The sequence below is a fragment of the Bufo bufo genome, chromosome 2 (assembly GCF_905171765.1).
Source record: "Bufo bufo chromosome 2, aBufBuf1.1, whole genome shotgun sequence".
Lineage (NCBI taxonomy): Eukaryota > Metazoa > Chordata > Amphibia > Anura > Bufonidae > Bufo > Bufo bufo.
In genome coordinates this window covers 461,116,578-461,128,600 of record NC_053390.1, presented here as the reverse complement: position 1 = coordinate 461,128,600, position 12,023 = coordinate 461,116,578, and the positions used below count along the sequence as shown (strand labels likewise).

The 12,023-nt window shown below is 42.5% G+C and overlaps 1 protein-coding gene across 2 annotated transcripts in view; it reads right to left on the bottom strand.

Moving 5' to 3' along the window:
* Positions 1–11,783, bottom strand: part of LRRC25 (leucine rich repeat containing 25) — a 150,054-nt gene extending 138,271 nt beyond the window's left edge. For both annotated transcript variants that reach the window (XM_040417647.1, XM_040417649.1), the window contains exon 1: positions 11,652–11,783. The gene's annotated coding sequence lies outside the window, so the exon portion shown is untranslated. The remainder of the gene's footprint in view (positions 1–11,651) is intronic.
* Between the last annotated feature and the right edge of the window lie 240 nt (positions 11,784–12,023).

Sequence of the window (12,023 nt, the reverse complement as noted above, 5' to 3'; positions counted from 1 at the left end):
GGTTAAAATGAAAAATTAGGCAAAAAAATGAAATTCTAAAATTTCCTCCCCATTTGCCAATAACTCTTGTGCAACACCTAAAGGGTTAACAACGTATGCAAAATCAGTTTTGAATACCTTGAGGGGTGTAGTTTCTTAGATGGGGTAATTTTTTGGGTGGTTTCTATTATGTAAGCCTCGCAAAGTGACTTGAGACCTGAACTGGTCCCTAAAAATTTAGTTTTTGTAAATTTCTGAAAAATTTCAAGATTTGCTTCTAAACTTCTAAGCCTTATAACATCCCCAAAAAATAAAATATCATTCCCAAAATAATTCAAACATGAAGTAGACATATGGGGAATGGAAAGTCATCACAATTTTTGGGGGTATTACTATGTATTACAGAAGTAGAGAAACTGAAACTTTGAAATTTGCTAATTTTTGGTAAATTAGGTATTTTTTTGTGCAAAAAAAATAATTTTTCTGACTTCATTTTACCAGTGTCATGAAGTACAATATGTGACGAAAAAACAATCTCAGAATGGCCTGGATAAGTCAAAGCGTTTTAAAGTTATTAGCACTTAAAGTGACACTGGTCAGATTTGCAAAAAATGGCCTGGTCCTAAGGTGAAAAAAGGCTGTGTCCTTAAGGGGTTAAAGAAGCACCTACCAAAAAACTAGTTGTTGCACCACTTTACACACACTAAAGTGGTTTTCTGGGATTATGATATTGATCAGTGTGGGTTTGACTACTGGCACCTCCGCCAATTAGCTGTTTGAGGATATTTCAGCACTCCTGTAAGGCTACTTTCACATTAGTGTTAGCAGTGTACAGAGGAACAGCCAGCCAGATTCGTATCAACGCTAGCCCACGTGTGCCAATGGAAGTCCGCTCCGGCCCCATTCACTATAATGGGGACTGAGATCCAGCCGCAGCACGGCAAACATGCCAAAAGGCATCCGGGGAAAAAACGCAGCATGCGGGAAAGCAGGGGAAGCACGGCAAAACGTTAGTCAGGGTCTGTCCTGTCCTCCCCAGATCCTAGTTTGTATGTCTCTTTTTTGTCTCTGCCGTTTCAGTACTGTACCTTTAGTAATGCCATAGTGTGTAGCCCTACTTCCAGAAGGCTCCATATTTCATGTATTGCTATGATTAATGGCTCTATTGAACATTCAGAATACTTACAGAATACTTAGTGATGGACGAACATCGGCCGGGAACTTTCGCAAACGCGCGTTCGCGATAAACTTTTCGTGAACCGCGCTTTTGCAGCGAACCCCATTCACTTTAATGGCAGGCGACTCCTGAAAAACCTTCAGGTCATATTTGCAGCCACCAAATACTTACTAGAAGTGCACAAATAGTCCCACAACATGAACAGTAACATAACAGAGGGGGATCAATGGCAAAAATTCCCACAAAAAATATGTATTTTAATCAGGGGCCATTTTTATGCGTCTTAAAGAGAAACTCTCAAAACTGTGCTCTGCTGGAGCCTAGAAAAATGTTATTTTAGCCCACGGGATTACGGGCCCTAAAAATTAGGCTGGAGGTACATTAAGCGGTCACTGAATAACAATTTTACTGTAGGCCAGTGAAGTACAGGCCCGAAAAATTAGGCAGGCATTCACTTGACAGAAAAGAACAATTGATTATGTGGCTGGAGGTATATTAGACGGTGAGTGGATAACAATTTTACTGCAGGCCAGTGGAGTACAGGCCCCAAACATTAGGCATTTACCGGACAGAAAATAGCAAGCGATTATGTGGCTGGAGGTATATTAGGCAGTCAGTGGATAACAATTTTACTGTAGGCCAGTGGAGTACAGTCCCCAAACATTAGGCATTTACTGGACAGAAATGAACAAGTGATTATCTGGCTGGAGGTACATTAGGCGGTCACTGAATAACAATTTTACTGTAGGCCAGTGGAGTACAGGCCCCAAAAATTAGGCATTCTCCTAACAGAAAAGAACAAGTGATGATGTGGCTGGAGGTATATTAGACGGTCAGTTGATAACAATTTTACTGTAGGCCAGTACAGGCCCCAAAAATTAGGCATTCATCTGACACATAAGAACTTGTGATGATGTGGCTGGAGGTACAATAGGCGGTCACCGGCTAAAAATTTTACTGAAGGGCAGTACAGGCCCCAAAAATTAGGCATTTACCTGACAGAAAAGAACTAGTGATTATGCATCTGGAGGTACATAGGCGGTCACTGGATAAAGAATTTACTGTAGGCCACTGGAGTAGAGGCCCCAAAAATTAGGCATTCGCCTGACAGAAAAGGCCTTTTATGCCGCTGTATATACATAAGAAAGGGACCATTGTTTGTTCTGTGTGGTGGCGGATATGTGTGGGCTGGAAATTCAATTACACGTGGTCGTCACAGGTGTTGAATTCCTCTGAGATCCATGCCTCATTCATTTTTAGAAATGTGAGGTGGTCCACACTGTCGTGAGCTAGGCGAGTGCACTTATCAGTCATGATCCACCCTGCTGCGCTGAACGTCCTTTCAGACAGGACACTCGACGAGGGCAAGCCAAGAGTTCCATGGCAAATTGTGCAAGCTCTGGCCACAGGTCAAGCTTGCACACCCAGTAGTCCAGGGGTTCCTTGCTTCTCAGAGCGTCCACATCGGCCGTTAACGTATGTAGTCGGACACCTGTCGGTCTAGGCGTTCCCTGAGGCTGGATCCGGAGGGTGGATGTCGATGGGTTGGTTGCAAGAATGATCTCATATCTGAAGTGACCAACACATCTTTAAACCGCCCTTTTCTTGCAGGCGCGGTAGGATTGGTACTCGCACCTGTTTCGCTGTGGGTGGAAATTCGTCTTCCAGTGCCCGCAACAGCAGAATGCAGCATCTCTCGCAGCAAGGCCTGGAAATGCTGCATTCTGACAGCCTTCTGTAATGCCGGTAACATGTCCGCCATTTTGTGTTTGTAACGGGGGTCTGAGTACTTTGCCACCTGGTCTTTGCCCTTTATGCTTTTTATACGGGGGTCCCTCTTCAAACACTGGAGCATGAAGGCCCCATTTGCACTAAATTGGTAGCGGTGGAGTGCCCTGGCTCCTGCTCCCAGGAGAATGTCATCCTCGGTCTCCTCCCCCCAGCCACGGACAACACCAGGGATCTCCGAAAAGTGGATGCCTTCTGCCAGATGAACACAATGACGGCACGGTGGAAGGTGGAGTGGAGGACAAATTGGAGGAGAAGAGGTAGTATGTGGAGCACCGGAAGTGTGGTTTTGTGGGTTCTGATGGCATTGCTCCCACTGGGCTCGGTGATGGGAGGCCAGGTGACTTCTTAAGGCGGTCGTACCTAGGTGAGTGTTGGGCTTACCGAGACTTATGCGTTGACAGCACAGGCTGTAGGTGGCAACACTATTGTCAGCAGCTGACTAGATAAAAAAAGCCCACACTGCGGAGCAATGTGTCGGCGGCCTGGGAGCACAAGATGTGACCGTGCATGGTGATTGGCTCACTCCAGATACATTTTCAGTCTGCTTTTTGCCTCCTGTGCACTGCGAGTTCTGTCTGCTTCTCCTCCCTATCTGCTGCTCCATCTCTCCCTCTGAACTCCCCTTCTCTTACTCTCTTGTGGGCACCCACGTTATGTCCATCGACACGTCATCATCGCCATCTTCACCACCACTGACATTAGAGATCTCGAAATAGGCAGCAACAGCGGGGCCCACCCTCCTTGGGCTGATCTGGATACTGTCGTCAGACCGCTGGGTGGCGGCTGTTGCTACCTCCTCTTCCTCATCCAATGCCAAGAATGGCTGCGCATCGGTAAGGTCTGGGAATGGATGAAAAAAAAATTCCACTGACTCGACTGGAGGGGCTATGGTGGTTGTGGTGGTGGTGTCTTTGGGAGTGCACACAGCAGAGAGTTAGGAGGGTGCAGATACAGAGGATGAGGAGGGTGCAGAAGCAGAAGGCTGAGTGACACACTCAACCAACTCTGGTGCGTCATTTGACATAATCGCATGCACCTTCTTCAATGTCCCACTTAGGCTCTGGCCTGGTGCACCTGCCTGACCCCTACCACCTGTGCGGAATGGCTTGCCTCTACCTCTGCCTTTCATTTTCAAAATGACCCTGTGCCAAAGTCCATAGAGAAGAGCAGTATTTGTGGAAGCAGGTATATTGCAGGCCTCAATCAGTATTTGGTGGAAGTAGGTTGTCGGGTTATATAAAGAAAATGCTTTATATACATATATTTAAAGGGAATCTGTCACTAGCAATTTACCCCAATTTTTTTTTCATGAATCCATGTTTAACAGAGTACCTTTTTTCCATCGGTCTTGTTCTTTTGATTGTCCGTCTTGTCATTTCTTCAAAAAATCGATTCTTATGATATGTAAATGACGCTGTAAGGAGCCCAGAGGGGCGTTCTTCTTTCTCCATGGTGCCCAGGAACGCCCCTCTGAAGTGCCGTGCCCGGCAAAATTTGAAAATTAATAACGCCTCCAAGTTCATCTAAATCGCCTCCCAGAGGCGCGGCTAAGTGCTCAACACCCCACCCCCCTCCTCAGCGCCGCGCTCTGCGGCAAACACCCCGATCCTCCTCTCGCCGGCATCCCAAATCCCGCGCAGGCGCAGTGCCGGCAATTGCCTGCGCTATGATAAGATGACTGTCGGCACTGCGCCTGCGCGGGATTTGGGATGCCGGCGAGAGGAGGATCGGGGTGTTTGCCGCAGAGCGCGGCGCTGAGGGGGGGGCGTTGTTGAGCACTTAGCCGCGCCTCTGGGAGGCGATTTAGATGAACTTTGAGGCGTTATTAGTTTTCAAATTTTGCCGGGCACGGCACTTCAGAGGGGCGTTCCTGGGCACCGTGGAGAAAGAAGAACGCCCCTCCGGGCTCTTTACAGCGTCATTTACATATCATAAGAATCGATTTTTTGAAGAAATGACAAGACTGACAATCAAAAGAACAAGACCGATGGAAAAAAGGTACTCTGTTAAACATGGATTCATGAAAAAAAAAAAATTGGTAAATTGCTAGTGACAGATTCCCTTTAAAAAAATTAACGGATCAAAAGAAAAATTGTGCAAATTATATTGATCCGCAAGGTGGACATATATACACTTCCAAAAGTGCAATCGAGAGCCTAGTTATTTTGTGCAATCAGTAAAACAGGGTACAAGCATCTATGCAAAAATATAAATGGTTTATTAGACAATAGTTTAAAATACAATCAAAAATGAATCAATGTAAATTTCAATAATATACAATTAGATGCAGTACCTAGAATTCGCAACTATATGGTGCCAACAAAACACTATTGGTCACTGAGGAAGGAGCAAGTTCATGCTCTGAAACATGTCTGGTGAACAAGTATACCACTATTCAAAATAATATCAGTGGAGTGCTCCAAGAAGAACAAAAAACATATTCACAGCTACCCGACCTCATTCCCGGTTCGCAACACGTGCAACGCTGGCAGCATATTAAGGAGGTGAACCCACTAATAACCCGCGGACGAGCGGAAGAATCCGGAGTAACACAGACGCCACCATAACACGCGGGACGCCAAGTTTGGATAAAAGCTGCGATCGGAGGTTCTAAATTTAAAAGGGATACGGGTAAGTCACACATGGAGACAGACAAACCGTGAGTAAATAATTTTACATATTATAAGTGAAATAAGAAAGGAACTATCTCGCAAAGCAAATATTGTTTATACCCCAGCAATAGTGAAGTTACGGAGGAACTGTAATTACCGAGGAACTGCTGTGATTTTATCTTCAAACACCGCTACGTATAGAGAATTAAGGAATAATCCCATTGTGGTTATTACAGCATTGCACTAAATTGCACATTATTACAATTACTGTTGCTACTGTTACTATTATTGCTGACATTGTCACAAAAGTGTTGCTGGAACATTGCTGCAAGTGGCATAGACATTGTTATATCGTCATTTTCCTGATGAGATATTGCTAGATTACCGGCACGCTGGAACATTGCTGCAATTGTTATATCATCTTAATGCTGCTATCATTGCCCATATATATTTTTGTTGATGAGATATTGCTAGAATACTGGCACGCAAAGACATCGCTAGAATACAGTATTCCTAGAATATCGCACCATATATATTGAAGTTTATGCTATTTCTATTTTTAATGGTTTGAATAAATGTGTTTTTTATCCATACAAAACGTTTTTTTCATGACCCCATAATTAGAGTGCCTGCCAGTCACTACTTCCACTAAAATACTACTCAACCAACACAAAAATATTATGCAATACGGCTCTAAAATTGTGAGAGATATAAAATCAATAGATTATGCGCAAAAACTCAATCAATAAAATGACAGATACGAGCCCTTGCTCTGCCCAAAATGATGACCATTCTCAGATAATGGTAGTATTGCAATAAAACTTATAAATTATTGGCTTGATATCAAACTAGGTAATATAAAGATTCCTAACAAAGTGTTTCTGCAATATTATCCCCTTTATTCAGTTATATGCATCGTAACTGAAATCAGCAAAAATATTGATGTATCAACTAACGGTACACGTCTGCAAATGAGCGGGTATCCGGCTAAGTATCAAGCCAATTAATTTATATCAATACTACATAAAACAAAAATATACATTACACAAGGGTCAATTGATGTGTAATATGGCCTTATACTATTTAACCAGAAATTACTGCAGCAGTGCAGTGGGTATATATTTTCCTTGTATTACTGAAATACTGCCTTATACTCTTTAACCAGAAATTACTGCAACAGTGCAGTGGGTATTGTAGGGATTTGCTCTTTGGCTGCTCCCAATAAGAACCGGCCCGGATTGGCTTTACAGCCAGACTAAGTAGAAGAGTGTCAGCGAGCACTAGCTGCCGCTGGCACAGAAAATTACCGGTTCTTATATCACCGAGGCCAGGAACCTCGGTGACACATACATTCCGTCAATGACGGACCCTTGCGCCTTCCTACAGTATATATTCTTCTTGTATTGCTGAAATACAGCCTTATACTCTTTCACCAGAAATTACTGCAACAGTGCAGTGGGTATATATTTTTCTTGTATTACTGAAATAAGGCCACTATACGCTTCCACCAGAAATAACTGCAACATTTCAGTGGGTATATATTTCTTTTTTTTTTACTGAAATACTGCCCTATATGCTTTCAACAGAAATAACTGCAACAGTGCAGTGGTATATATTTTTCTTGTATTACTGAAATACGGCATTAGGCTACATGCACACGACCGTATGTGTTTTGCTGTCCGCAAATTGTGGATCCGCAAAAAAAAACGGATGACGGATCCGTTTTTTTTGTTGATCCATTGAAATAATGCCTATCCTTGTCCGCAAACTAGAAAAAAATAGGACATGCACTATTTTTTTTGCGGAGCAACGGAACGGACATACTGATGCGGACAGCACACGGTGTGCTGTCCACGTTTTTTGCGGACCCATTGAAATGAATGGGTCCGCATCCTATCCGCAAAAAAACGGATCGGACACGGAAACAAAATACGGTCATGTGCATGAGGCCTTATACTCTCACCAGAAATTACTGCAATAGTGCAGTGGGTATATATTTTTCCTGTATTACTGAAATAAGGCCACTATACGCTTTCACCTGAAATAACTGCAACAGTGCAGTGGGCATATACACTAACCTAAAGAATTATTAGGAACACCTGTTCTATTTCTCATTAATGCAATTATCTAGTCAACCAATCACACGGCAGTTGCTTCAATGCATTTAGGGGGTGGTCCTGGTCAAGACAATCTCCTGAAGTCCAAACTGAATGTCAGAATGGGAAAGAAAGGTGATTTAACCAATTTTGAGCGTGGCATGGTTGTTGGTGCCAGACGGGCCGGTCTGAGTATTTCACAATCTGCTCAGTTACTGGGATTTTCACGCACAACCATTTCTAGGGTTTACAAAGAATGGTGTGAAAAGGGAAAAACATCCAGTATGCGGCAGTCCTGTGGACAAAAATGCCTTGTGGATGCTAGAGGTCAGAGGATAATGGGCCGACTGATTCAAGCTGATAGAAGAGCAACGTTGACTGAAATAACCACTCGTTACAACCGAGGTATGCAGCAAAGCATTTGTGAAGCCACAACACGCACAACCTTGAGGCGGATGGGCTACAACAGCAGAAGACCCCACCGGGTACCACTCATCTCCACTACAAATAGGAAAAAGAGGCTACAATTTGCACGAGCTCACCAACATTGGACTGTTGAAGACTGGAAAAATGTTGCCTGGTCTGATGAGTCTCGATTTCTGTTGAGACATTCAAATGGTAGAGTCCGAATTTGGCGTAAACAGAATGAGAACATGTATCCATCCTCTGATGTGGTGGAACGGGAGCTTCGTGCCCTGGATGTGCGACCCTCAAATCTCCATCAACTGCAAGATGCTATCCTATCAATATGGGCCAACATTTCTAAAGAATGCTATCAGCACCTTGTTGAATCAATGCCACGTAGAATTAAGGCAGTTCTGAAGGCAAAAGGGGGTCCAACACCGTATTAGTATGGTGTTCCTAATAATTCTTTAGGTGAGTGTATATATATATATATCTTTTTTTTTTATGAAATACTGCCCTATACGCTTTCACCAGAAATTACTGCAACAGTGCAGTGGGTATAGATTTTTCCTTTTTTAACTGAAATACGTCCCTATACACTTTCAATAGTAATTACTGCAGTGCAGTGGGTATATATTTTTCTTGTATTACTGAAATAAGGCAACTATACGCTTTCACCAGAAATAACTGCAACAGTGCAGTGCATATATATTTTTATAGCAAAACACTCTTATTCCAGCTCACCTTCCTGGTTGATAAATGCTCCTGACTCCAGACCTTTAGGGGAGTGTCCCCGTTGCAAACTGCGAATAACTTGGAAAGGATTGGTCTTGGATTCAAATAGAGATATTCTTTAAAAGCTTCTTCTTTATTAGAACATATAGTTTATAGCAGACATCACCACAAGGTACACGGAACAGTTGTTGATGCGTTTCGGGTATGGAACCCTTAGTCGTAACATTGTCACACAGTGAGACACTGAAATTTAAATGAAACCAGTGCTCATGCCTTCAGATTAAAGGGGGAAGGGCAAAGTCCTCATTGGTTGTCTCACTGTGTGTCACACCCATCTTCTGGTTTTGTAATTACCAGGTATATATATTTGTAATTACCAGGTATATATATTTTTCTTTGTTTACTGAAATACATCCCTATACACTTTCAACAAAAATAACTGCAGAAGTGACCTGAAAATTTATTTTTCGTGTTGGACTGAAATAGGCCACTATACGTTTTCACCAGCAGTGCGTATATATTTTTATTTTTTTAATAAAATAAGCCCCTATACTCTTTCACCAGAAATGAATGCAAATGATTTTAGAGTAAATAACAACAAAAGTATATATTTCTTGTATTGTATTGAAATCGGCCACTAAATGATATCAGCGCAGTCAACAGCAAAAGTGATCTGCGTACATATTTATATTTTTCCACAGATAAAAGCCACTAAAGGCTTTTCAACATAGTACTTGCTCCCCAATAACTAACTGCTGGAATGACAGAGCTGTATTATGAGACTATCTGGATCCCCAAGTAATGTTTCCCTGCACTTGTAAATCTCTGTTTTTCACAATGAGGATTTTCCTATGACTCTCCCTAGCATCTGCACACGTCTCTCCCCGACTGTGAAATGATTCCTCTCACTATCCTTTCCCTGCACTAGTAAATAGCTATTTCCCTTTTTTTTTCTTTTTTTTTTAACAATTAGTTTTTCTTTCAATCTCCCTAGCGCCTGCATACAGGTCTGTCCCTCACCAATTTACGATGGTGAATGGCAGCATCTAAGATGGCCGCCATATTTATAGAACTGTGACATCACCGGGCTGGCTGGCTGCTGATTGGCTGCATGCATGACATTATGGGTCATCTCACCTTCCCAGAGTTCCTTGACCCATGTCCTCACATGTGTAGCCGCCATTTTAGCCGCCCGCCATTGTAGGAAATAATGTGATTTGTTACCACGAAGCGTGAGGAAATTCGCATTCATTCAGAATCTAATTTCTCCTGAAATTCGGAACGAATTCGACTTTGTCAGCTTCGATTCGCTCATCTCTAATAAGTCATTTTGATGAGGGTTGCGCAAACTTTTGCATGCCACTGTATATATATATATATATATATATATATTTAGTGCACGTAGTGCTTGGTCACTGATCACACAATCAAAGTGATGCACTCTTTATTTTGGGTTCTGCATACCCCTCTAAGAGCACATTGTTTAACATGGCCTGTGTATAGGAGGGCTTTATCTTATTGGAACATCATGCCTCGTGAGTCAAAAAATACATTAGGACTAGCTTCTCTATGTCCTGGACTAACTGAACACTGGTCAGTGATTCCTCTGTGAATACTAGATGGGAATCGCCATGGTAGCTAATGGCACCCAACACCGTGACACCTGTTGTTGGTTCTGTGTGTCTCCACAGTATGTATCATGGCAGTAGGCTCTCTTTAGCCCTCCTACGAACTCTGAGGTAGCCATCAATGGCAAACAGTAGGGTTCAGAGACAAAAGCAGGTTCTGCCTTAGTATTGATGATGGTCACATCAGAGTTCGCAGGAGGTATTATTTGGGTCTTGTATAGTGGCATTATTTAGTAAGTGTATGACTGCATTATTCAGAAACATTATAAATATAAGCATCCGTACTGGCCTAATGCATTCTGAGTGGACGCGGATCCGCTCAGAATGCATCAGTCTGGCAGCGTTCAGCCTCCACTCCGCTCAGCAGGCGGACACCAGAACGCTGCTTGCAGCGTTCGGGTGTCCGCCTGGCCGAGCGGAGGCAAGCGGATCCGTCCAGACTTACAATGTAAGTCAATGGGGGCGGATCCGTTTGAAGATGACACTATATGGCTCAATCTTCAAACGGATCCGTCCCCCATTGACTTTCAATGTAAAGTCTGGACGGATCCGTTCAGGCTACTTTCACACTTAGAATTTTTTTCAAACTATAATGCAGACGGATCCGTTCTGAACGGATCCAAACGTCTGCATTATAGGAGCGGATCCGTCTGTGCAGACTTCAGACGGACCTGCTCTAAACGCTAGTGTGAAAGTAGCCTAAGTCAAATTATTTTGGGGCAGAGCTGATGTATTTATGGCTACAGGTTTCATAATAAAGCAATATTTTCTGCAGTTCACTGATGGTGATATATGTAAGCATATTATGTCCTAAAAGTCAGTATTGTTTTTAGGTGGTGGTTGGGGAGAGGAGAAAAACATATAACCTGATCATCTGGCCAGAAAAATATGTAACTCAAGTTCAGTGGACTAGTTTTATCCATAAAACTAAAATGCAGTTCAAAGGGGCTCGGAAAATTGCCCATAAGATCACAACCTATACCAGTCAGTCACAGAGTTCACTAACAGTCACAAGGTAATGTGAAGGATTGGCATCCTTAAGCAGCTAAACTAGTTAAATAGGAGAAATATTCAACGAGCTGTAAATAATAGTACAATATCCTTGACATTTTTCATTACAATTACAAACTGAATTTTGTCAAAAACAATATTTTAGTTAATGGACAAAACATAAACTGCAGCTCTTCTGCACAGTCAACTATGCAACAATATATTTACTGTCACTAACCTCTTAACTTGTATCTATAGTTCTCTGCAACTGCTTTCTGTTAGTTTCAGTTTTATAGGCACAGCATATGAAGTCCACACTGGTCCACTACATCCAAGAGTGACAATGTACTGTAGAGTAAGTTTTCACTAATTACAAACTAGACTGCAAAAAAAGGAAACAGAAACATTGGTATTTCAACATTAACTTCTTCTTTTCTTACAGGATATGACAGATCCCAGCAATGTAACTTAGTATTCACCTTTAAAACAACATCTCACTTTGTTTTATAGGCTCAACATAAATGTAAAGTCCACAAGTGGCTTAGCAGCTCTGACCATGGTCTACAAGTCTAACCCTAAGTTCACACTTGCGCGTTTTACAGCGCGTTCG